At 45.7% G+C, this 21,628-nt stretch overlaps 1 protein-coding gene across 2 annotated transcripts in view; it reads right to left on the bottom strand.

The window, feature by feature from the left end:
- Positions 1 to 21,628, bottom strand: part of SCNN1B (sodium channel epithelial 1 subunit beta) — an 82,245-nt gene that overhangs the window by 47,601 nt on the left and 13,016 nt on the right. The window contains exon 2 of one of the 2 annotated variants that reach the window (XM_038762285.1): positions 12,299 to 12,395. The gene's annotated coding sequence lies outside the window, so the exon portion shown is untranslated. Of the gene's footprint in view, positions 1 to 11,364; positions 11,383 to 12,298; positions 12,396 to 21,628 lie in introns of those variants that run through there. The other variant, XM_038762286.1, reaches the window with a different exon arrangement.

Genomic DNA, 21,628 nt, shown 5'->3' with positions numbered 1-21,628 from the left:
TCGTTGTGGGCAGGGAATGAGTCTGCTAATTCTGTTGTATTCTCTCAAGCGCTTAGTACAGTGCTCTACAGATAGTAAGTGCATGATAAATACCATCGATGATGGTGATGATGATGACTATAGGCTCCTCTTTTTCATGGTACTTGCTAAGCGCCTTCTAAATGCCAAGTACTGAACAAATGGGGTATATAAAAGATAATCAGGTTGAACACAGTCCCTGGCCCACATGGGGCTCACAGTCTAAGTAGGAGGGGCTAGGATTTAATCCCCATTTTACAAATGAGGAAATTGAGGCACAGAAAAGTTAATTGATTTGCCCAAGGAGTTGAGTCTTTGGAGAGAGCAACACCTCTTCATCTGCTGTAATTGGCTTTCCCTGCTGTAGGGAAAGCAGTGTGGCAGTCTGGGAGCCAAAGGACCTGGGTTCTAATCCCGGCTGTGTGACTTTGGGCGAGTCACTTAACTTTTCTATGCTTCAGTTCCGTCAACTGCAAAATGGGGATTCAATACCTGTTCTCCCTTCTACTTAGACTGTGAGCCCCATGTAGGAAAGGGACTATATCCAGTCTATTTAACTTGTATCTACCCCAATGCTTAGAACAATGCTTGACATACAGTTAGTGTTTACAAATACCTCAAAAAAAATTGGCTCACTGGGGGCTAAGATTGACAGTGCACCTGAAAGTAGAGCCAGGGTGACATGCTTCTTCTTCATCTTGAATTTCCTAGAGATTTTCCCCAGCGTCACCTGGAGTTCTGGAAGGCAATGATGCCAAGATTGGGAGCCTTGCAACATAAAAATCAATCAACCAATCGTATTTATTGGGCACTTACTGTGTGCCGAGCACTGTACTAAGCGTTTGGGAGAGTACGATATATAACGGAGTTGGTAGATATGTTCCCTGCTTCCCCAAAAAATCTTTGTGTAGTAAAAAAGTACTGATGGAAATGCAAGTTTAGAAGAAAGGAGATGGTAGAAGATAGGATCTGTTAAGTTCTTCAGAGTTTGTTTTCTAGCCCTGCCCAGGAACGAGCAGGGGTAATTTAAGGCTAACAGTTTCTTTCTTATCACCAACTTCATGTCGGATTGGATTAATAAAAGATACTATATGTCATCCGTGACTCAAAACCACACTGGCTTTCCCTCCCAACACAAAACAGACATTGCCTACCCAGGAAGGGAGATATTCTTATTGAACTTGCCCCCTTGAGTTTCTGGAATTGGTGGCAAGCCACGGTCTCTAGATCTAATTAAATCCTTGGTAGAGAAACCTGAAGGTAGGAAGACCTTGTTTTTTCCTCCCAGCTGACAAAACCAACACAAAATCCAAAGCAAAATCAGTTTTGACAAATGATACTCAGTAAATATTTCCATTGGTTGCCAAAAGGCCACAGGAGGGGGAAATTAAAACAGATCTGCACTTGTTTGCCTAAAAGCCAACATACAAGATCTCATTTGGTATGACAGGTTTCATGCTCCAGTATTGGTGAGATACAGTTTTGTTTTCTTGTTCTCTTGGTAACCAACCAGATCTGCTAGTTGAAAGGTTACCAAAGCTTTCTGGGTTAAAAAACTAACTATTTTCACACCTCTCTCTGCCTTAAGACTGGCTTTGTCCTTACCTCAAGATGGGGTCAATGGACTGATGTCACTGGACTGAAAATGTGTGTCCTGATACTTATTGCCACAGCCACTGAAAGGGCTCACACCTGAGACCAGAAAGGAATGTGTTGTGATTTTTTTCCAGGATATCTGCTCTAATACTCCAGAGGAACACAACCTTTTTTAGTAGTGCACTCAACCTAGAGGAGGACCATCCATGCTAATGACACTTCTGTTTATCTAGCATCATTCTTCTGTATTTTCTTCTCCATTGTCCAGATGGGTATAGTGAGGTCCAGAAGGGGAGTTGTGAAGAAAGAGAGAGTGCGTGTGTGTGTGTGTGTGTGTGTGTGTGTGTGTGTGTGTGTGTGTGTGTGTGTGTGTGGTGGGGTGGAGTGTACATATCTGTGAATAATTTCAATGTCTGTCTCCCCTGTAGACAGTAAGCTCCTTTTGGGCAGGGATCACATCTACCTGCTCTGTTGTATTGTACTCTCTCAAGCTCTTAGTATAGTGCTCTGGGGAAATGAAGGCTTAGTCTGGGAGGGCCTCTTGGAGGAGATATGATTTCAGTAAGGCTTTGAAGGTGGCCTGAATGGAGAGCTGTCATGCTTTGTACACAGAAAGTGTGCAATAAGTACCCCTGCTTGATTGAAAGAGAAGCAGAGGGCATGGATGGTCAGCATCTTTAGGTTTGCTGCAAACCAAGAAAAACTTAAGCAGCCCAGTCAATATTCTCCAAGCACATATGGCTATTTGCCATGTCTTTCTGCAAGAAGTTCCTTAACATACAGAAGGATCAAGCGTGCTGCAATATCATCTGATAAAAATGGAGTCAATCCATGTGAAAACTTCACTTGAGGCTTCTCCTTCAGAATAATAATAATGATAATACGGTAAGCTCTTTGTGGGCAGGGAATGTGTCTGTTTATTGTTTTGCTATATTGTACTCTCCCAAGTGTTTAGTACAGTGCTCTGCACATGGTAAGCACTCAATAAATACAATTGACTAATAGTAATAATAATAACGGTATTTGTTACATGCTTACTATATGCCAAACACTGGTCTAAGTGCTTTGGACCCTATTCTAACTGGACAGTCATCTTCTCCTCATTTGCCAGAGGTAGAATTCCAAAGACATTCTGGACAGGGGCTAATCAAATCTTTCACCAGGCTGCAGCGGTGGCTGCCCTAGTGTTTTCTGCAGTAGCACCAGATCTTGCCCCATTCCAGTAATGATAACAATAGTATTTCTCAAGTATTACAGAGCTCTGCAGACAATAAATGCTTAATACAGGTCATTGATCGATTGTATTTGGTGTGGCAAGCGGTGGGGTTATGAGATGGGACATGGTCCCTGTCCCACACAGGGCTCACAATCTATCTTTTTCCTCATTTGAAAATGAGGAAATGGAGGCCAAGAGAGGTTACATAACTTGTCCAAGGTCACACTGCAGGCCAATGGCAGAGCCAGAAATGCAACCCTGTTCTGGGCTCTTTCCATGAGGCCATGCTGCCTCACTCTACTACCTCCTGCCCCTTGTTTATTTAGCCTCGAAGCTGAGAAGCAATGATACCTAGAGGATAGAGCACGGGACTGAGAGTTGGAAGAACCCGGGTTCTAATCCTGGCTCCACCACTTGTCTGATGTGTGACCTCGGGCAAGTCACTTCACTTCTCTGTGCCCCAAGCACCTCATTGGCAAAATGGGGATTAAGACTGTGAGCTCCACATGGGACATGGAGTGCGTCCAACTTGATTTGCTTGTATCTACCCTAACGTTTAGTACAGTGCCTGGCACATAGTAAGTGCTTAACAAGTACCATTTAGATAAAAACCAGTTTTCTCTCTGGAATTTCAATACTCTTTGACCAGCTTGTGTTCCCTAAAATAGAAATTATTGATCGATAGTATTTATTAAATATTTACGGTGTGTAGAACACTGTAGTAAGAACTCAGGAAAGTGCAGTAAAGCAGAATTGGTAGACACTAACACTGCCCATTAGGTCTAGTGGGGGAGACAGAAATTAAAATCAACTACAAGTAGGGGAAATGGGAGGATGTAAGGTTATATACATAAATCCTAGGGGGCTGGTGGGTGGGGTAAAAATCAAGTTCTTAAGGGGTATTGAATCAGGCGGTTAGGTGAGGCAGAAGGAAAGGCAAACATAGATGGGAAGGCTTAGTCAGGGAAGGCCCCTTGGAGATGTGATTTTCATAGGACTTTGAAGACGGAGAGAGTGGTGATCTGTTGGATATGAATGTGGAGGGAGTTTTAGTTGAGAGGGAAGACGTGGGCAAAGTGTTCTTGAAGAGACAGATGTAATCGAGGTACAGCAAGCAGGTTGGCAGTCGAGGAGCAGAGTGTGGGGGCTGGGTTGCGGTAGGGGAATGAGGTAGGAACGTGTCAACCAACTCTGTTATACTGTACTCATTCATTCACTCATTCACATTTATTGAGTGCTTACTGTGTGCAGAGCACTGTACTAAGCGCTTGAGAAGTACAAATTGGCAACATATAGAGACGGTCCCTACCCAACAGCGGGCTCACAGTCTAGAAGGGGGAGACAGACAACAAAACAAAACATATTAACAAAGTAAAATAAATAGAATAGTACTCTCCCAAGGGCTTAGTTCAGAGCTCTGCACATAATAAACACTCAAAAGCAGTATGGCCTAATGGATAGAGCATGGACTTGGGAGTTCTAATCCTGGCTCCTCCAAAACCTCCAGGGTTGCCCATCCAACTCAGCATCAATCAAAGGCTCTTTACCATCAGCTTTAAGGTACTCAATCAGCTCTCTCCTTCCTACCTTTCCTCCCTAACATCCTACTACAACCCAGCCTGGACATTTAGCGGCTCTAAGGCTCACCCACTCAATGAACCTTGATCTCATCTGTCTGGCTGCCAACTCCTTGCCACATCCTCTCTTTGCCCCTCTAACCCTCTCCCTCTTAATATCCGACAGATCGCCATTGTCCCCATTTTCAAAAGCTTATTAAAATCTAATCTCCTCCTTCCCCAACTAAGTCCTCATTTCCCCTCCTGGACTCTCCCTTCTGTGTCACCTATATGCACTTGGATCTGTACTCCTTAAGCACGTTGATATTCATCCCACAGAAGCCCCACAGCACTTGTGCACACATCCTGATACTTTGCCATTTCCCCTATCAAGCTAGTAAGCTTCTTGTGGGACAATGATGCTAAGGAGTGTAACCCTCTCTAGGCTGGAAACTTGTTGCGGTCAGGGAATGTGTTATATTGTTATACTGTACTCTCCCAACCTCTTAATAAAGTGCTTTGTATACAGTAAGCGCTCCATAAATACCACTGATTGATTGATAATGCCTCCTGCCTCTCCAATTCAGTCTATACTTCACTCTGCTGTCCGTATTATCTTCCTACAGAAATGCTCTGGGTATGCCACCCTCCTCCTCAAAAATCTCCAGTGGTTGCCTATCAACCTCCATATCAAGCAAAAACTCTTCACTATTGGCTTCAAAGCTCTCCATCACCTTGACCCCTCCTACCTCACCTCCCTTCTCTCCTTCTCCAGCCCAGCCCGCACACTCCGCTCCTCTGGTGCTAACCTTCTCACTGGGCCTCGTTCTTGCCTGTCCTGTCATCAACCCCTAGCCCGCATAATAATAATAATGATGGCATTTATTAAGCACTTACTATGTGCAAAGCACTGTTCTAAGTGCTGGGGGAGGATACAAGGTGATCAGGTTGTCCCATGTGGGGCTCACAATCTTCATACCCACTTTACAGATGAGGTAACTAAGGCACAGAGAAGTTAAGTGACTTGCCCAAAGTCACACAGCTGACAAGTGGCTAAGCTGGGACTTGAACCCATGACCTCTGACTCCAAAGCCCGGGTTCTTTCCACTTAGCCATGCTGCTTCTCTATCCCACCTCTGGCCTGGAATGCCCTCCTTCGTCAAATCTGCCAATCTAGCACACTTTCCCGTTCAAAGCCCCAATGAAAGCTCCCCTCTTCCAGGAGGCCTTCCTGGACTAAGCCTCCCTTTTCCTCTGCTCCCCTTCCCCTCCCCATCTCCCCCACTAATTCTGTTTATTTATACTGATGCTATTGATGCCTATTTACTTGTTTTGTTGTCTCTCTCCCCGCTTCTACACTGTGAACCCATTGTGGGCAGGGATTGTCTCTGTTGCTAAATTGTATTTTCCAAGCACTTAGTATAGTGCTCTGCACACAGTAGGCTCTCAATAAATACAATTAAATGAATGAATGAATGATGCTAATAATAATAATAATAATAATAATGATGTTGGTATTTGTTAAGCGCTTACTATGTGCAAAGCACTGTTCTAAGCGCTGGGGTAGATACAAGGTAATCAGGTTGTCCCACGTGGGGCTCACAGTCTTCATCCCCATTTTACAGATGGGGGAACTGAGGCACAGAGAAGTGAAGTGACTTGCCCAAAGTCACACAGCTGACAAGTGGTGGAGCCAGGATTTGAACCCACGACCTCTGACTCCAAAGCCCGTGCTCTTTTCCACGTGAATATAACCTCCTCTAGACTGTAAGTTTGTGGTGGGCAGGGGATGTGTCTGTTATACTGTTATATTGTACTCTCCCTAGTGCTTAATATAGTGCTCTGCACACAGTAAGTGCTCAGTAAATACAACTGACTGATGGGGTTGGTTAGTCTGTATATTTGAGACCCACTGAGGCTGGAGGGAGTCACTCACTGTGGGCAGAAATTCTGCCTACGAACTCTGCTGAACTGCACTCTTTCAAGTGCTTAGTTCAGTGCTCTCACACAATAAGTGCTCAATAAATACCATCGATTGAGTAAACACCTTTTGATTGGTCTGGTAACATGTGGCACAGATTGCAAATCTGCTGAATCAAGAGATTTAGTCACAAAGTATCATGACATTTTTGAGCTGTAAGGGACTTCGTTGATTTTTAAAAAATGGTATTTGTTAAGTGCTTACTATCTGTCAGGCTCTGCACTAAGCACTTGGAGTAGATACAAATTAACCAGTTGGATACAGTTCCCGTCCCACATGGGGTAACTGATTAATTGATTAAACACCTTGATTTTACAGATGAGGTAATTGGGACACAGGGAAGTTGAGTGACCTTTTCAAAGTCACACAGTAGACAAGAGCTGGAGCTGGGGTTCTTTTACTCCCAGGCCTGTGCTCTTTCCACTAGGCTATCCTGCTTATCTGCTGCTTCTTGATCTATGCCATTCCTCTGCCTTCAGCTCAGACCACAGCAGCTCAGACCACAAACCTGACAGATTCATTCATTCATTCAGTCATATTTATTGAGCACTTACTGTGTGCACAGCACTGTACTAAGCGCTTGGGAAGTACAAGACGGCAACATATAGAAACAGTCCCACAACGGGCTCACAATCTAGAAGGGGGAGACAGATAACAAAACAAAACATGTGGACAGGTGTCAAGTCATCAGAATAAATAGAAATAAAGCTAGATGCACATCATTAACAAAATATATAGAATAGTAAATATGTACAAGTAAAACAGTAATAAGTCTGTACAAACATAAATACAGGTGCTGTGGGGAGGGGAAGGAGGTAGGGCGGGGGGGATGGGGAGGGGGAGAGGAAAAAGGGGGCTCAGTCTGGGAAGGCCTCCTGGAGGAGGTGAGCTCTCAGTAGGGCTTTGAAGGGAGGAAGAGAACTAGCTTGGCGGATGTGCGGAGGGAGGGCATTCCAGGCCAAGGGGAGGACATGGTTCTGGGGGGCGACGGCGGGACAGGCGAGAACGAGGCACAGTGAGGAGGTTAGCGGCAGAGGAGCAGAGGGTGCGGGCTGGGCTGTAGAAGGAGAGAAGGAAGATGAGGTAGGAGGGGGCGACGTGATGGACAGCCTTGAAGCCGAGAGTGAGGAGTTTTTGCTTGATGCGTAGGTTGACTGGTAGCCACTGGAGATTTTTGAGGAGGGGAGTAACATGGCCAGAGCATTTCTGCACAAAGATGATCCGGGCAGCAACGTGAAGTATAGACTGAAGTGGGGAGAGACAGGAGGATGGGAGGTCAGAGAGGAGGCTGATGCAGAAATCCAGTTGGGATGGGATAAGAGATTGAACCAGCAAGGTAGCGATTTAGATGGAGAGGAAAGGGCGGATCTTGGCAATGTTGCGGAGGTGAGACTGGCAGGTTTTGGTGACGGATTGGATGTGAGGGGTGAACAAGAGAGCGGAGTCGAGGATGACACCAAGGTTGCGGGCTTGTGAGATGGGAAGAATGGTATTGCTGTCTACAGTGACGGGAAAGTCAGGGAGAGGGCAGGGTTTGGGGGGGAAGATAAGGAGTTCAGTCTTGGACATATTGAGTTTTAGATGGCGGGAAGACATCCAGATGGAGATGTTCTGAAGGCAGGAGGAGACCCGAGCCTGAAGGGAGGGAGAGAGAGCAGGGGCAGAGATGTAGATTTGGGTGTCATCAGCGTAGAGATGACAGCTGAAGCCGTGGGATCGAATGAGTTCACCAAGGGAGAGAGTGTAGAGAACAGAAGGGGACAGAGAATTGACCCTTGAGGAACCCCTACAGTAAGGGGATGGGAGGGGGAGGAGGAGCCCGCTAAGAAGACTGAGAATGAATGGCCGGAGAGATAAGAGGAGAACCAGCAGAGGACGGAGTCTGTGAAGCCAAGGTTGGATAGGGTGTTGAGGAGAAGGGGGTGGTCCACAGTGTTGAAGGCAGCTGAGAGATCGAGGAGGATTAGGATAGAGTAGGAGCTGAGGATTAGAATAGACTGGGAGCCATTGGACTTGGCAAGAAGGAGGTCATTTGTGACCTTTGAGAGGGGAGTTTCGGTGGAAGCCAGATTGGAGGGGGTCAAGGAGAGAGTTGGCATGGGAATTTGAGGCAGCGAGTGTAGATGACAAGTTCAAGGAGTTTGGAAAAGAATGGTTGGAGGGAGATAGGACAATAACTAGTAGGGGAGGTGGGGTCAAGAGAGGGTATTTTTAGGATGGGGGAGTCGTGGGCATGTTTGAAGGCAGAGGGGAAGGAACCAGTGGAGAGTGAGCGGTTGAAGATGGAAGTTGAGGGGAGGAGGGAAGGGGCGAGAGATTTCATAAGATGAGAGGGAATGGGGTCAGAAGCACAGGTGGCTGGAGTAGCACTTGAGAGGAGGGAGGAGATCTCATCTGAAGATACTGCTGGGAAGGATGGGAGAATAGGAGTGACTTTGGGGAGCTCAGACCTGATGGAGTTAGGGGGTGAGGGATGGAGGAGGGGGAAAGAATCCCTCTTATGTTAAACGATCTCCAGACCATCCTAGGGGGTCCTGGAGTATCTCTGGGCTTGGGATGACCCTGGTGAAGGCCTTAACACCCAGAACCTCTCTGGTCTAGAACCGACTCTTGAGGAAAGACCACCAGCCTCCCAATTTGGATGACACAGCTGAGTTCTCCATGGTTCCACCTTTTCCCACCAGGGTGGTGGGAAGAAGCACGGCCTAGTGGATAAAGCACAGGCCTGGGAGTCAAAAGGACCTATGTTCTAATCCCAGTTCCACCACTTGTCTGTTGTGTGACCTTGGTCAACTTACTTCACTTCTCTGGGCCTCAGTTACCTCACCTGTAAAATGGGGATTAAGACTCTGAGCCCAAGTAGGGCAGGGACCGTGTCCAACTCTGATAATCTTGTCTCTATCCCAGGGTTTAGTACAGTTCCTGGCATGTAATAAGTGCTTAACAAATACGATAAAACAAAGGAGATCTGACGATATGGGAGTGGAGGCTGGGCTTGGCAATAAGGAGGAGAAGTAACTGGTCTCTTCCTCTCATTTTTTTGGTTACAACAGCTACTACTGCAACTGAACCAGCCCATTTTGGGATGACCTGGTGGGTTTCTGGCGCAGTCACGATGCTGCATTTCCAGCTGTGGAAGAAAGTACCCTGGACAGAGTTAAGATGGACCCATTATAAAAATTGTACTTGTTAAGCACTTACTATGTGAGAAGTATATTTACTAGAGAAGCAGCATGGCTCAGTGGAAAGAGCTCGGGCTTTGGAGTCAGAGGTCATGGGTTCAAATCCCGGCTCCACTAATTGGGCAAGTCACTTAACTTCTTTGTGCCTCAGTTACCTCATCTGGAAAATGGGGATTAAGACTGTGAGCCCCCCATGGGACAACCTGATCACCTTGTAACCTCCCTAGTGCTTAGTACAGAGCTTTGCACATAGTAAGCACTTAATAAATGCCATCATTATTATTATTACTTTGTGCCAGGCACTGTACTAAGCACTGGTGCAGATAATCAGGTTGGACACAGCCCCTGCCTGTCTCACAAGGGGCTCACAGCGTAAATCGGAGGGAGGAGGATTTAATTCCCTTTTTACAGATGACATATGGAGTTAAAGAAAAATTAAGTGACTTGCCCTAGGTCACAGAGCAGACAAGTGACAGATTCCTAGCTGTGCCCTTTCCACTATACCACACTGTTTCCTGTTTCATGTGGAGCCACTGCCGTCACTGGCACTGTCACCTGGATAGAAATGGGGTGACTTAGGAAACATGATGAAGACAGCAGAGGCTGTCACCCCTCTTCCCCTTCTCTGTCCTTCCTCTCCCCCTATGAAGTCCTACCCCCTGAATGGCCACCCCCATGGGGTGACCAGATTTTGCCTTCCTGTTTTATATCTCCCTCCTCTCTCCCCCATTCCTCTCACCCTCTCTGGCAAGCGCCAAATTATCTAACAGTCTTGTGCTGTCAACTGACTATCAACTGTTAATGTTAAGAATTGCCTGGTGCTCTTTTCTCAAGTCTGAAATACAACTTTAAATATGAGAGAAATATTTGCCAACCATCAGCTGCTAAGTCATTCTTGCAAAGGACAGCCCTTTCTTTTTTCTTTTCAACTGAGAAACCTTGGTTTACTCATGGATTAAGAGGAGTGAGCTGGAGGGAACACTCCTTAGTGAATAAAATAAAGGCAGGAACACCCAATAGATCTGGCTTGGTCCAGGCCCAAGGGAGGAGCGGATATGTTTCTCCTTCCAAACTGGTCCTCCAAGATACCAGAGGCAAAATCCTTCCTAATTTCTGGGAGCTACCTGGGTTTATTTTCATCCAAATTCACCTTTTTGCTCCCTTCCTTTGCAAAACAGTTCTTCTGTTACAAATTTAATACTGAGGCATTCACTCAACCAAGCTCTATAGCTATGGAAGGCTGAACTAGAGGGAATGGATTTAAGCTATGGCACAAGGCATTTCCTGACTGTGAGAGTTGTGAGACTGTGAGATTTAGCTTTGCAGATCTCAACTAGACACCTAATTCTCTTGGAGTATGGGGCCCGGCATCATTTGATCTTTTTTATTGGTTTTTAGAAAATACATCCATAAATAAAATTAAAAAAACCACCCACCCACCAAATTTTCCACAGTCTCCATCCCAAACTGTCCACAGAGTAAAATAAAGAAAATCAGCCTTCTATCCCTCAAGCCTGGATGCCTTGTTCCCAGTTCCAGAGCTAGGGGAGGGTGGTTAATCTTCAAGGTTACATTACACAGAGAGAAAGGACTGAAGGAAATGAATCATATATCCTGAAGTACCTCCCACCTCAAATAACAAAACGCCACCCCTCCCCTCCTTCACAGCCCTCCTAAAAGATACCTCCTTCATGAGGCCCTCCCTGATTATTCATTTATTCATTCAATCGTATTGACTGAGCGCTTACTGTGTGCAGGGCACTGTACTAAGCGCTTGGAAAGTACAATTCAGCAACAGATAGAGACAATCCTTACCCAACAACGGATTCACAGCCTGGAAGAAGGAGACAGACAACAAAACAAAACAAGTAGACAGGCATCAATAGCATCAAAATAGATACATAGAATTATAGATCTATACACATCATTAATAAAATAAATAGAATAATAAATATGTACAAATATACACAAGTCTTGTGGGGCGGGGAAGGGAGTAGAGGTGATGGGGAGGGGAGGAGGAGCAGAGGAAAAGCAGGGGCTCAGTCTGGGAAGGCCTCCCTTTTGCTAATCATGCCGTTCCCACGGCCATCTCAGCACTCAGGTCTGTTTGCTTGCTTATTTATCAATTCACCCGTGTCTATTATTTACATCTCTTTCACTATTAACTATGATATGTTTATCAATTTACTACTACTGTCTCCTCCACTAGATTGTGAGCACTTTGAGGGTAAGTCTTTTCATTCTTTTGTATGTTCTCAGGGTTGAGTACTGTAATCTGCACATCTCACTAGAGAGTCCTAGTACAGCTTCTGGTAATCATCTCTGAAGCCACTTGAGATTTCAGGGTCTTTCTAACAAGCTGCCCTTGTAGCAGATAAAACAGCAAGGTAGAGTGGCTAGCAAAAAGCATGCTGGACTCTGACTTGGGTGGGGTCTTGGCTCCCCCTGCAGCATAGCTGTCTGACAAGATTTAAGTCACTTGACATCTCTGGCCTCAAGAATTGTCTTGTCATATGCTATTGAGTCGTCTCTGAACCATAGCAATGCCATGGGCACATCTCTCCTAGAATGCCCCACCTCCATCTGCAACCATTCTGGTAGTGGATCCATAGTTTTCTTGGCCTCAAGAATATCCATTGTCAAATGGGTCCAAGCATCCATGGGCCTACTTAGCTCATGGGGATACAGGTCAAAGTTTCTTGAGCTTTCTGGAACAAAGATTGCTTACAAATCCATCATTAATACTTACACTTCAATTTCTTCTTTAGTTTAAACTCAATTTAGACTGCCTTTTCTGAGTGATGCAAACCAGAGTTTCATCTTCTTGTCCTTCTGTGTCTCTTTATCTGTGGAAATCGGAGCAAGAGAGGGGAAGGATGGGTTAGAGTAAGGAGTGGGGAGCGGAAGAGGATTTAATTCTAAACCCTACAGAGAACACCATGCACAGAGATCACCCTCGAATGTCTCTTAAGAGTGGGATACTCAGAAAATATGCAGAGACCCTGGGCTCCTCAAGAGCAGTTTGGAATGAATGGTGCTTAGAAAAGGTTTTTTCCTCCCCTTTCAATTCCCTTCCTCCAGACTTTTCCCAAGGCCACCCACAGTCCCTTGGTTTTCCCTGGAGAAGATTTTGGCTTCTGGTTTGAGCTGGCTCCCCTGGGAATCCTGCCATCCCACCTCCTACACTGGGCTGTCTTCAGACCACCATTTACTCAGCCATTCTACTCTGGGGCCATCAGATACTAATTCTACTACTACTAATAATAATGGTACTTGTTAAACACTTACTACATGTCAAGCACTGTCCTAAGCACTGGGGTAGATACAAGTTAATCAGGTTGGACACAGTCCCTGTCCCACACGGGGCTCACACTCTTAATTCCCATTTTATAAATGAGGTAACTGAGGCCCAGAAAAGTGAAGTGACTTCCCCAAGGTCACACAGCAGACATGTGGTGGAGTCTCAGGGTCCCTGGTCCAGCAGGCTGTCCTCTCCCCACAAAGGCTCACGGACACCCAATCCGCCCCCATCCTGCCCCAACAGAACCCGGATATAACTCTCACTTTTCAGTCCTTCGGCTGAACCTCAGTTCACCCCACTCACACCCTCTTCTGCTGCTGCTTTTCCAGTGGCATTAAGTTGGTGATGATTATGCTTGAGGCTCGTTAGGTCAGGAATTATGCTCTTTTTGATTCTCAAGTGCTGTTTCTGGGCAGTGCAGGGGAGAGGCTGAGTGGTTTTGGCTCCCCCACTGCACTCCCCACTGCAAGAGGGCTGCTAATCCAGATCTCTGGTATGCTTTCAAGTGATGACATTAGTCTGTGCTTGGGAGATGCTGTCACCTTCCCCCTTCCCTGTCCCCACAACTCCCACCCTCTCCGTGTGAACTGCAAACAATCTCACCAGACCAAACCAGACCTTCAGAATGCCCGCTAGAGTGGACCCAATAGATAGATTAATGGCATTTATTAAGCACTTACTTTGTGCAGAACACTGTACTAAGCACTGTACTAAGTGTAATAGAGTGAGTAGAGGTGTATATATGTATATATGTTTTTACGCATTTATTACTCTATTTTACTTGTACATATTTATTCTACTTCTTTTATTTTGTTAATATGTTTTGTTTTGTTCTCTGTCTCCCCCTTCTAGACTGTGAGCCCACTGTTGGGTAGGGACCGTCTCTATATGTTGCCAACTTGTACTTCCCAAGCGCTTAGTATAGTGCTCTGCACATAGTAGGCGCTCAATACGATTGAATGAATGAATGAATGAATGAATGAATGAAAAGGTGACGATCCCTGCTCACAAGGAGCCTACACATCTCCCCCAGAACCAGCCAGTTTTCCCAAGAAACCTCTGATCTAGGGCAGGAATCCCTGGAGTGGTTCTGGACCCCTCCGAAAGACACCTAAGCTCTGCACTCGTAACCACAGCCGCCTTTTGGAGAGGGGTGGGAGGGAGGGATGAGGAACAGCATTCCCCATGAGACGGATCTTGGGTGAAATCGGAATAAGCCACAGCATTCCATTTCTTGTTACACGGGAGATCACGATTACAAACAAAACTGATTATATTTCCTCCAGAATAAATGCTCAGATAATAATAATAATAATAACAATAATAATAATGGTATTTGTTAAGCACTTACTATGTGCCAGGCACTGTACTAAACACTGGGGTGGATACAAGCAAATCAGGTTGGACGCAGTCCCTGTCCCTTGTGGGGCTCACAGTCTCACACCCCATTTTACAGATGAGGTAACTGAGGCACAGAGAAGTGAAGTGACTTGCCCTAGGTCACACAGCAGGCAAGTGGCAGAGCTGGAATTAGAACTTATGACCTTTAGACTCCTAGGCCTGTGCTCTATCCAATGTCAGTCCCACTGCCTAGTCACTAAACGGTTCCTAATTTTATCAATCAATCAATCGTATTTATTGAGCACTTAATGAGTGCACAGCATTGTATTAAGTGCTTGGGAGAGTACAGTACAACAGAGTTGGTAGAAATGTTACCTGCCCACAATAAGCTTGCTGTCTAGAGGGAGCATATAGTCTCTACAACTAGTTTTGTCCAGAAGGTCCCTAAAAGATGAAGGGATGAACTGACTTCCTACTTGTCCCAGGATTCTGACAGCTCAAGGTGGGCAAAACTCTCTGATCCCCCCAGCCACTCCCCCACCCCCGCTACCTCCCATGCCAGTCTTTGGGTTTTATCTCCTAGGAAAGGGGGCAGTTTAAATAACTGATCTCAAAAACAAACACCTTTATAGTTAAACACCAGTATAAAACCACAGTCAGAGGAAACAAAGAATAAAAAACCCAGAGTAAAGTTGTACAGTATTTGAGGCTTCTCTGATCTTCAAATAGAAAAACTTCCTTTTTCTCTACCGAGTCTCGAGTCGGGTGTCTGTTTCCCTGCCAACTTCCCTGTTCCGGTCCCATCGGGCTATAAGTTCAACCCAATGCTTGGTCTGGATTTCCAAAGGTTTGGGAGAGACCTGCAGAGATATGACACTACAGAACACTTTGGAAACCTGTCTGAAAGTGATGGAAATCCTCTCTGAACTAGAACTGGACTGGCTTTAAGCTGTTTCTTCCTCAGTTCTGGATTTCTCAGTCCTTTTGGGGAAATGATCTATTTCAGGGGCAGAGCAAGAAAAGGGTTTCCTGGCCTCAGTGAGAAGCCCCATGAAGACCGCTGCCATTTGGGGAAAAGATGCATCCAGGAACAAAGCCCAGAGAACCCCGTGATATTTAGAGAGCTTTTCTCTGGACTTGCACCTTTTGTTGGGGAGATTAAAATCTATTCTTACAAAAGAGGGCCAGAGTGGTTAACCAACAAAGCTAAAATAAGAAACTTTACACTTGACTGCATGGTAAAACAAGTGCAAAAGAGCAGTGTCCGGAGAAAAACTTTCCATTATCCATCTTCCACCCAGCCCTCTTCCCGCTAATGTTTCTCAAAAGGATTGTGAGGATCCCAAGGAAACAACATGGAAGGAGACATTATTTATTTGAGGAATAACATCATTTGTTGAAATAGAAACCAAATACAAGACCTTTTGTGGGGAAAACAAAATCGTTTGTTCCCAGGTGAAATGATCCCCCTAACGACCTTTGTGAACTTGACCTTCTGACCTGGTTTCTCCTAAAAATGGAAGCAGCAGCAACAGTGGAAGCAGTGTAGCTTAGTGGGAACCAGCATAATTTAGTGGATAGACCATGGGCCTGGGAGTCAGAAGGACTTGTGTTCTAATCCTGACTCCGCCACCTCTCTGCTATGTGACCACAGCCAAGCCACTACACTTCTTTGCCTCAGTCACCTCGTCTGTAAAATAGAGATTAAGACTGTGAGCTGTGATTGTGTCCAACTGTTTAGCTCATCTGTACCCAATGTTTAATACATTGCCTAGCACGTAGAAAGTGTTTAACAAATACTTTTTTTTTTTAAGAAAAAGGACTTTCCCAAAGGTACTTAAGGCCATATGCCCACTACCCTGCAGGACCACTGGGAGCTGGGGTGGTCAGTGGCCCCCTCACACCACTGAGCAAATTTTTGGTCTTTTGTCTCCAATCTTTTCTTGGACAAAGCCATCTTACAATTAAAACAATACCAAACTAGAAGGGAGCCATGTGATTATGTGGCCACCTCTACTTTCAGATTATTGAGAAGCAGCGTGGCTCAGTGGAAAGAGCATGGGCTTTGGAGTCAGAGCTCATGTGTTCAAATTCCAGCTCCGCCAACTGTCAGCTGTGTGACTTTGGGCAAGTCACTTAACTTCTCTGTGCCTCAGTTCCCTCATCTGTAAAATGCAGATTGAAACTGTGAGCTCCCCCATGGGACAACCTGATCACCTTGTAACCTCCCCAGCGCTTAGAACAGTGCTTTGCACATAGTAAGCACTTAACAAATACCATTATTATTATTATTATTATTCTACCTCCAGGGAGAATCAGTTTGCCTCAAGGAAACAGCTCAGGGCTGGGAGTACTGGATTCTCATCTCAGCTCTGTCACTTGTCTGCTGAGTGACCCTGGATAAATCATTTAATTTCTCTATGCCTCAGTTTCCTTAACTGTGTTTTCTCCCCCTTAGACTGTGAGCCCTTTGTGGAATAGGTACTGTGCCTGATTATCTTGTATTCACTCAAGGGCTTAGCACAGTCTTGGCACAAAGTCTTCACTTTGTAAATATTATTATCCTTAATGTAACCAATAAGCAAAAGGGTGGGGAGAGAAGAGAGGCAATGGATCATTCCTGTGAGAGAACAGGAGCCGGAGTGGGCTGAAGCAGGCTGTAGCAGGCTGAAGTTCTGGTAAGAATGAGAAGACATTTAGGGACTATTTGTCCGTGAGGATCCAGGAAGCAAAGGCTAGGGTGCACTAAGGAATTTGACCTTTGAACTTGATTTGTATTTTTCATTTGTTCTATATGCCAATTACTAATGCTTGGGGTGTTTTCTGGGGCCCGGTTTTCCAAACTTTTAACCTACTCAGCATTTCTGAAACCAGGGCTATTTTCTCTTTGCAAAACTAACAAAGAAGAATTTCCTTCTTTGGAGATTTCTAGCAAATCCTGGTTAGCAGTTCTAATGGATCCCCATCTATCCCCAAGGTCCAAATGGCTTAGTGGACAGAGCACAGACCTGAGAGTCAGAAGGTCATGGATTCTAATTCCGGCTTCGCCACTTGTCTGCTATGTGACCTTGGGCAAGTCACTTAATTTCTCTGTGCCTCATTTTCCTCATGCGTAAAATGGAAATTAAGACTGTGAGTCCTATCTGGGACAGGGACTGTGTCTAGTCCGACTACCTTGTATCTACCCCAGAACAGTGCCTGGCATACACCATCAGGTCTGAGCTCCCCAAAGTCACCCCTCCCCCTTCTCCATGCCCCCCCCCCCCCAAACCCTCTCCACTACTCTCCCATCCTTCCCGGCAGTATCTTCAGATGAAATCTCCTCCCTCCTCTCAAGTGCTACTCCATCCACCTGTGCTTCGGACCCCATACCCTCTCATCTTATGAAAACTCTAGCCCCTTCCCTCCTCCCTTCCTTAACTTTCATCTTCAACAGCTTACTCTCCACTGGTTCCTTCCCCTCTGCCTTCAAACATGGCCACATCTCCCCCATCCTAAAAAAAACCCTCTCTTGACCCTACTGCCCCTTCTCGTTATCGCCCTATCTTCCTCCTACCCTTCCTTTCCAAACTCCTAGAACAAGTCATCTACACTTGCTGCCTCATATTCCTCAAGTCCAACTCTCTCCTAGACCCCTTCCAATCTGGCTTCCATCCCCTACACTCCACCGAAACTGCCCTTTCAACGGTCACCAATGACCTCCTTCTTGCCAAATCCAATGGCTCCTACTCTATCCTAATCCTCCTCGACCTCTCAGCTGCCTTCGACACTGTGGACCATCCCCTTCTCCTCAACACCCTATCCAACCTTGGCTTTACAGACTCCATTGTCTCCTAGTTCTCCTCTTATCTCTCCAGCTCTTCATTCTCAGTTTCCTTAGTGGGCTCCTCCTCCCCCTCCCATCCCCTTACTGTAGGGGTTCCTCAAGGGACAGTTCTTGGTCCCCTTCTGTTCTCTATCTATACTCACTCCCTTGGTGAACTCATTTGCTCCCACAGCTTCTACTACCACCTCTATGCTGATGACACCCAAATCTACAACTCTGCTCCTGCTCTCTCTCCTTCCCTCCATGCTCGTATCTCCTCTTGCCTTCAGGACAGCTCCATCTGGATGTCTACCTGCCACCTAAAACTCAGTATATCCAAGACTAAGGTCCTTATCTTCCCTCCCAAACCTTGTCCTCTCCCTGACTTTCCCGTCACTGTAGATGGCACTACCATCCTTCCCATCTCACAAGCCCACAACCTTGGTGTCATCCTCGACTCCGCTCTCTCGTTCACCCCACACATCCAATCTGTCACCAAAACCTGCTGGTCTCACCTTCAAGACATTGCCAAGATTCTCCCTTTCCTCTCCATCCAAACCACTACCTTGCTGGTTCAATCTCTCACCCTATTCCGTCTGGATTACTGCATCAGCCTCCTCTCTGATCTCCCATCCTTCTGTCTCTCCCCGCTTCAGTCTATACTTCACTCTGCTGCCTGGATTATCTTTGTACAAAAACGTTCTGGGCATGTCACTCCCCTCCTCAAAAATCTGCAGTGGTTGCCTGTCAACCTACGAATCAAGCAAAAACTCCTCGCTCTTGGCTTCAAGGCTCTCCATCATCTTGCCCCCTCCTACCTCACCTCCCTTCTCTCCTTCTACAGCCTAGCCCGCACTCTCCGCTCCTCTGCCGCTAACCTCCTCACCGTGCCTCATTATCGCCTGTTCCGCCGTTGACCCCCATTGCCTGTCCCACCGTCGACCCCCACCCCACGTCCTTCCCCTGGCCTGGAATGCCCTCTGTCCACACATCTGCCATAGCTCTCTTCCTCCCTTCAAAGCCCTACTGAGTGCTCACCTCCTTCAGGAGGCCTTCCCAGACTGAACCCCCTTTTTCCTCTCCTCCTCCCCATCGCCCCCCAACCTACCTCCTTTCCCTTCCCACAGCACTTGCATATATTTGTACATATTTCTCTATTTTACTTGTACATATTTCCTCTTCTATTTATTTTATTAACAATGTGCACATTGCTATAATTCTATTTATTGTGATGGTTTTGACACCTGTCTACATGTTTTGTCTTGTTGTCCGTCTCCCCCTTCTAGACTGTGAGCCCGTTGTTGGGTAGGGACCGTCTCTATATGTTGCGGACTTGTACTTCTCAAGTGCTTAGTACAGTGCTCAGCACACAGTAAGTGCTCAATAACTGAATGGATGATGAATGAATATAGTAAGCGCTTAGCAAATACTATTATTATTATTGTTATTCTGACTCCCAGGCTCATGGCATGCTCTATCCATCAAGTCATGCTGCTTCTCATTGATTGACACAATCCCTGTCCACTCTCTTTCAACCCCCATGTTCAGTCACAAAATCCTGTCTGTATTTCCTTCGCATCTTCAGAATCCACCCCTTCCTCTCCACACAAACTGCCACCACTCTGGTCCCAACACTTGACCGCTGCCTTAGCCTTCCCACAGACCTCCATGTTTATAGTCTCCCCCCATGTTAAATGCACACTTCACTCTGTTGCCCAGATCATAGAGAAGTGGTGTGGGCTAGTGGCTAGAGGCCCCAGGTTCTAATCCCGGCTCCACCGCTTTCCTGCTGTGTGACCTTAGGCAAGTCACTTCACTTCTCTGTGCCTCAGTTACCTCATCTATAAAATGTGGATTAAAGATTGTGAGCCCTTTGTGGGACAGGGACTGTGTCCAACCTGATTAAGCGCTTAGAACAGTGCTCTGCACACAGTAAGCACTCAACAAATACGATTGAATGGTTAGCTTTTATCTACCTCAGCACTTAGCCTAGTGCCTGGCACATAGTAAATGCTTAGAGAACACTATAAAAAAATAACTTGTCTAAAACATCCTTTTGCACACATCTCAAAAACTTTCAGTCTTCACCCATTCCTCTCTGCATTAAGCAGACACTCCTGACCATTGGCTTTACGGCACTTAAACATTTCTCTCTCACCTACTTGACCTTGCTTCTCTCCCACTATACCACAGCTCACGTGCTTCAATCTTCTCAAGCCAACCTGACCAATGGACTTTGTTCTTGTCTCTCTCTCCACTGACCTCTTGCTCATCACCTTTCTTCTGCTTGAATTCCCTCCTCCTCTCCAGAATAAACACTTAATAAATACTATTGATTGGCTGATTAATGCTTTAGGAAAATAATCCACACAACAGTGAATAATATAGACAAGCACTTAGTACAATGCTCTGAACAAAGTAAGTGCTCAATAAATGATCTGTTGGTTGAATTAGTCAGTCAATTGTATTTATTGAGTGCTTACTGGTTGCAGAGCACTGGTATTAAGCTCTTGGGAGAGGGCACTATAACAAAGTAACAGATACATTCCCTGCCCACAGTGAGATTACAGTCTAGAGGAGTAGGCAGACATTAATATACATAAATAAAATTAGAGATATATACATAAGTGCTGTGGGGCTGGGAGGGTAAGTCAGGACAATTCAGAAGGGAGTGGGAGAAAGGAAAAGTAGGGCTCAGTCGGGGAAGGCCTCTTGGAGGAGAAGATTGATTGACTGACAAAAGGAGGAAGAGGCTGGATATAACAAGTGTTAGGACAAGGGAGGTTGCTGTTTGGTGAAGAGGAAGGAGCAGATTTGGGAAATACTGTGGAAGAAAAACTGGAACAAGAGTGAGGAGTCTAAGATGATTCAAGACTGAAGTATTCTGGGACAGAAATGGGGAAGTTTGGAGGAGGAAGAGGTTGTGATGATTTAGTAGGGAAGATGAGAAGTCGTTTTAAAGTTTTGAATTTGAAGTGCTGGCACCTGAGAAGAGTTGCCAATAGAGGAAAGAGGGTGTACACAATTGTATATTAGGTGAGAGTTTGGGGCTGGAATGAGATATCTGTAGTCATTCACATGGAGCTGCTAGCTAAATTTAGGTGAGTGGGTTAGTTCCCAGAGAGAGTGAATGCACAGAGATGAGAGGAAAGGACCCAGAACAGTGCCTTTCTGGACAAACCCCAGATTGGATGTGAGAGATGAAAATAGAGGCCAGTGTAAGAGATGGAGAAAGAATGGTCGAGAAGTAAGAGGAGAACCAGGAGAACAGGGTGAGGCACAGTTAAAGTTTGGAAACAACTGAAAATGGGAAAAAGCAGGAAAGACCAATGAAAACCCAGGACCTGGATGCCAGAAAATCCCAGGTATGTGCAGCTTCCTGGTTTTGGATGTTTCCTCAAGTTGTACCTCGTTCTTGCCTGTCCAATCCATCAATCAGTCAATCATATTTATTGAGTGCTTACTGTGTGTGGAACACTATACTAAGCACTTGGGAGAGTACAGTATGACAATATAACAATATATGTTCCCTGCCTACAATGACCTTACAGTCCGGCGGGGGGAGACGGACATTTAATATAAACAAATAAACTGCAGATGTGTAACTAAGTGCTGTCAGGTTGGGGGAGGGA

This window comes from Tachyglossus aculeatus, chromosome 21 (assembly GCF_015852505.1).
Source record: "Tachyglossus aculeatus isolate mTacAcu1 chromosome 21, mTacAcu1.pri, whole genome shotgun sequence".
Lineage (NCBI taxonomy): Eukaryota > Metazoa > Chordata > Mammalia > Monotremata > Tachyglossidae > Tachyglossus > Tachyglossus aculeatus.
The sequence above is the reverse complement of the archived record's forward strand: the minus strand, read 5'-3'. Positions and strand labels throughout refer to the sequence as shown.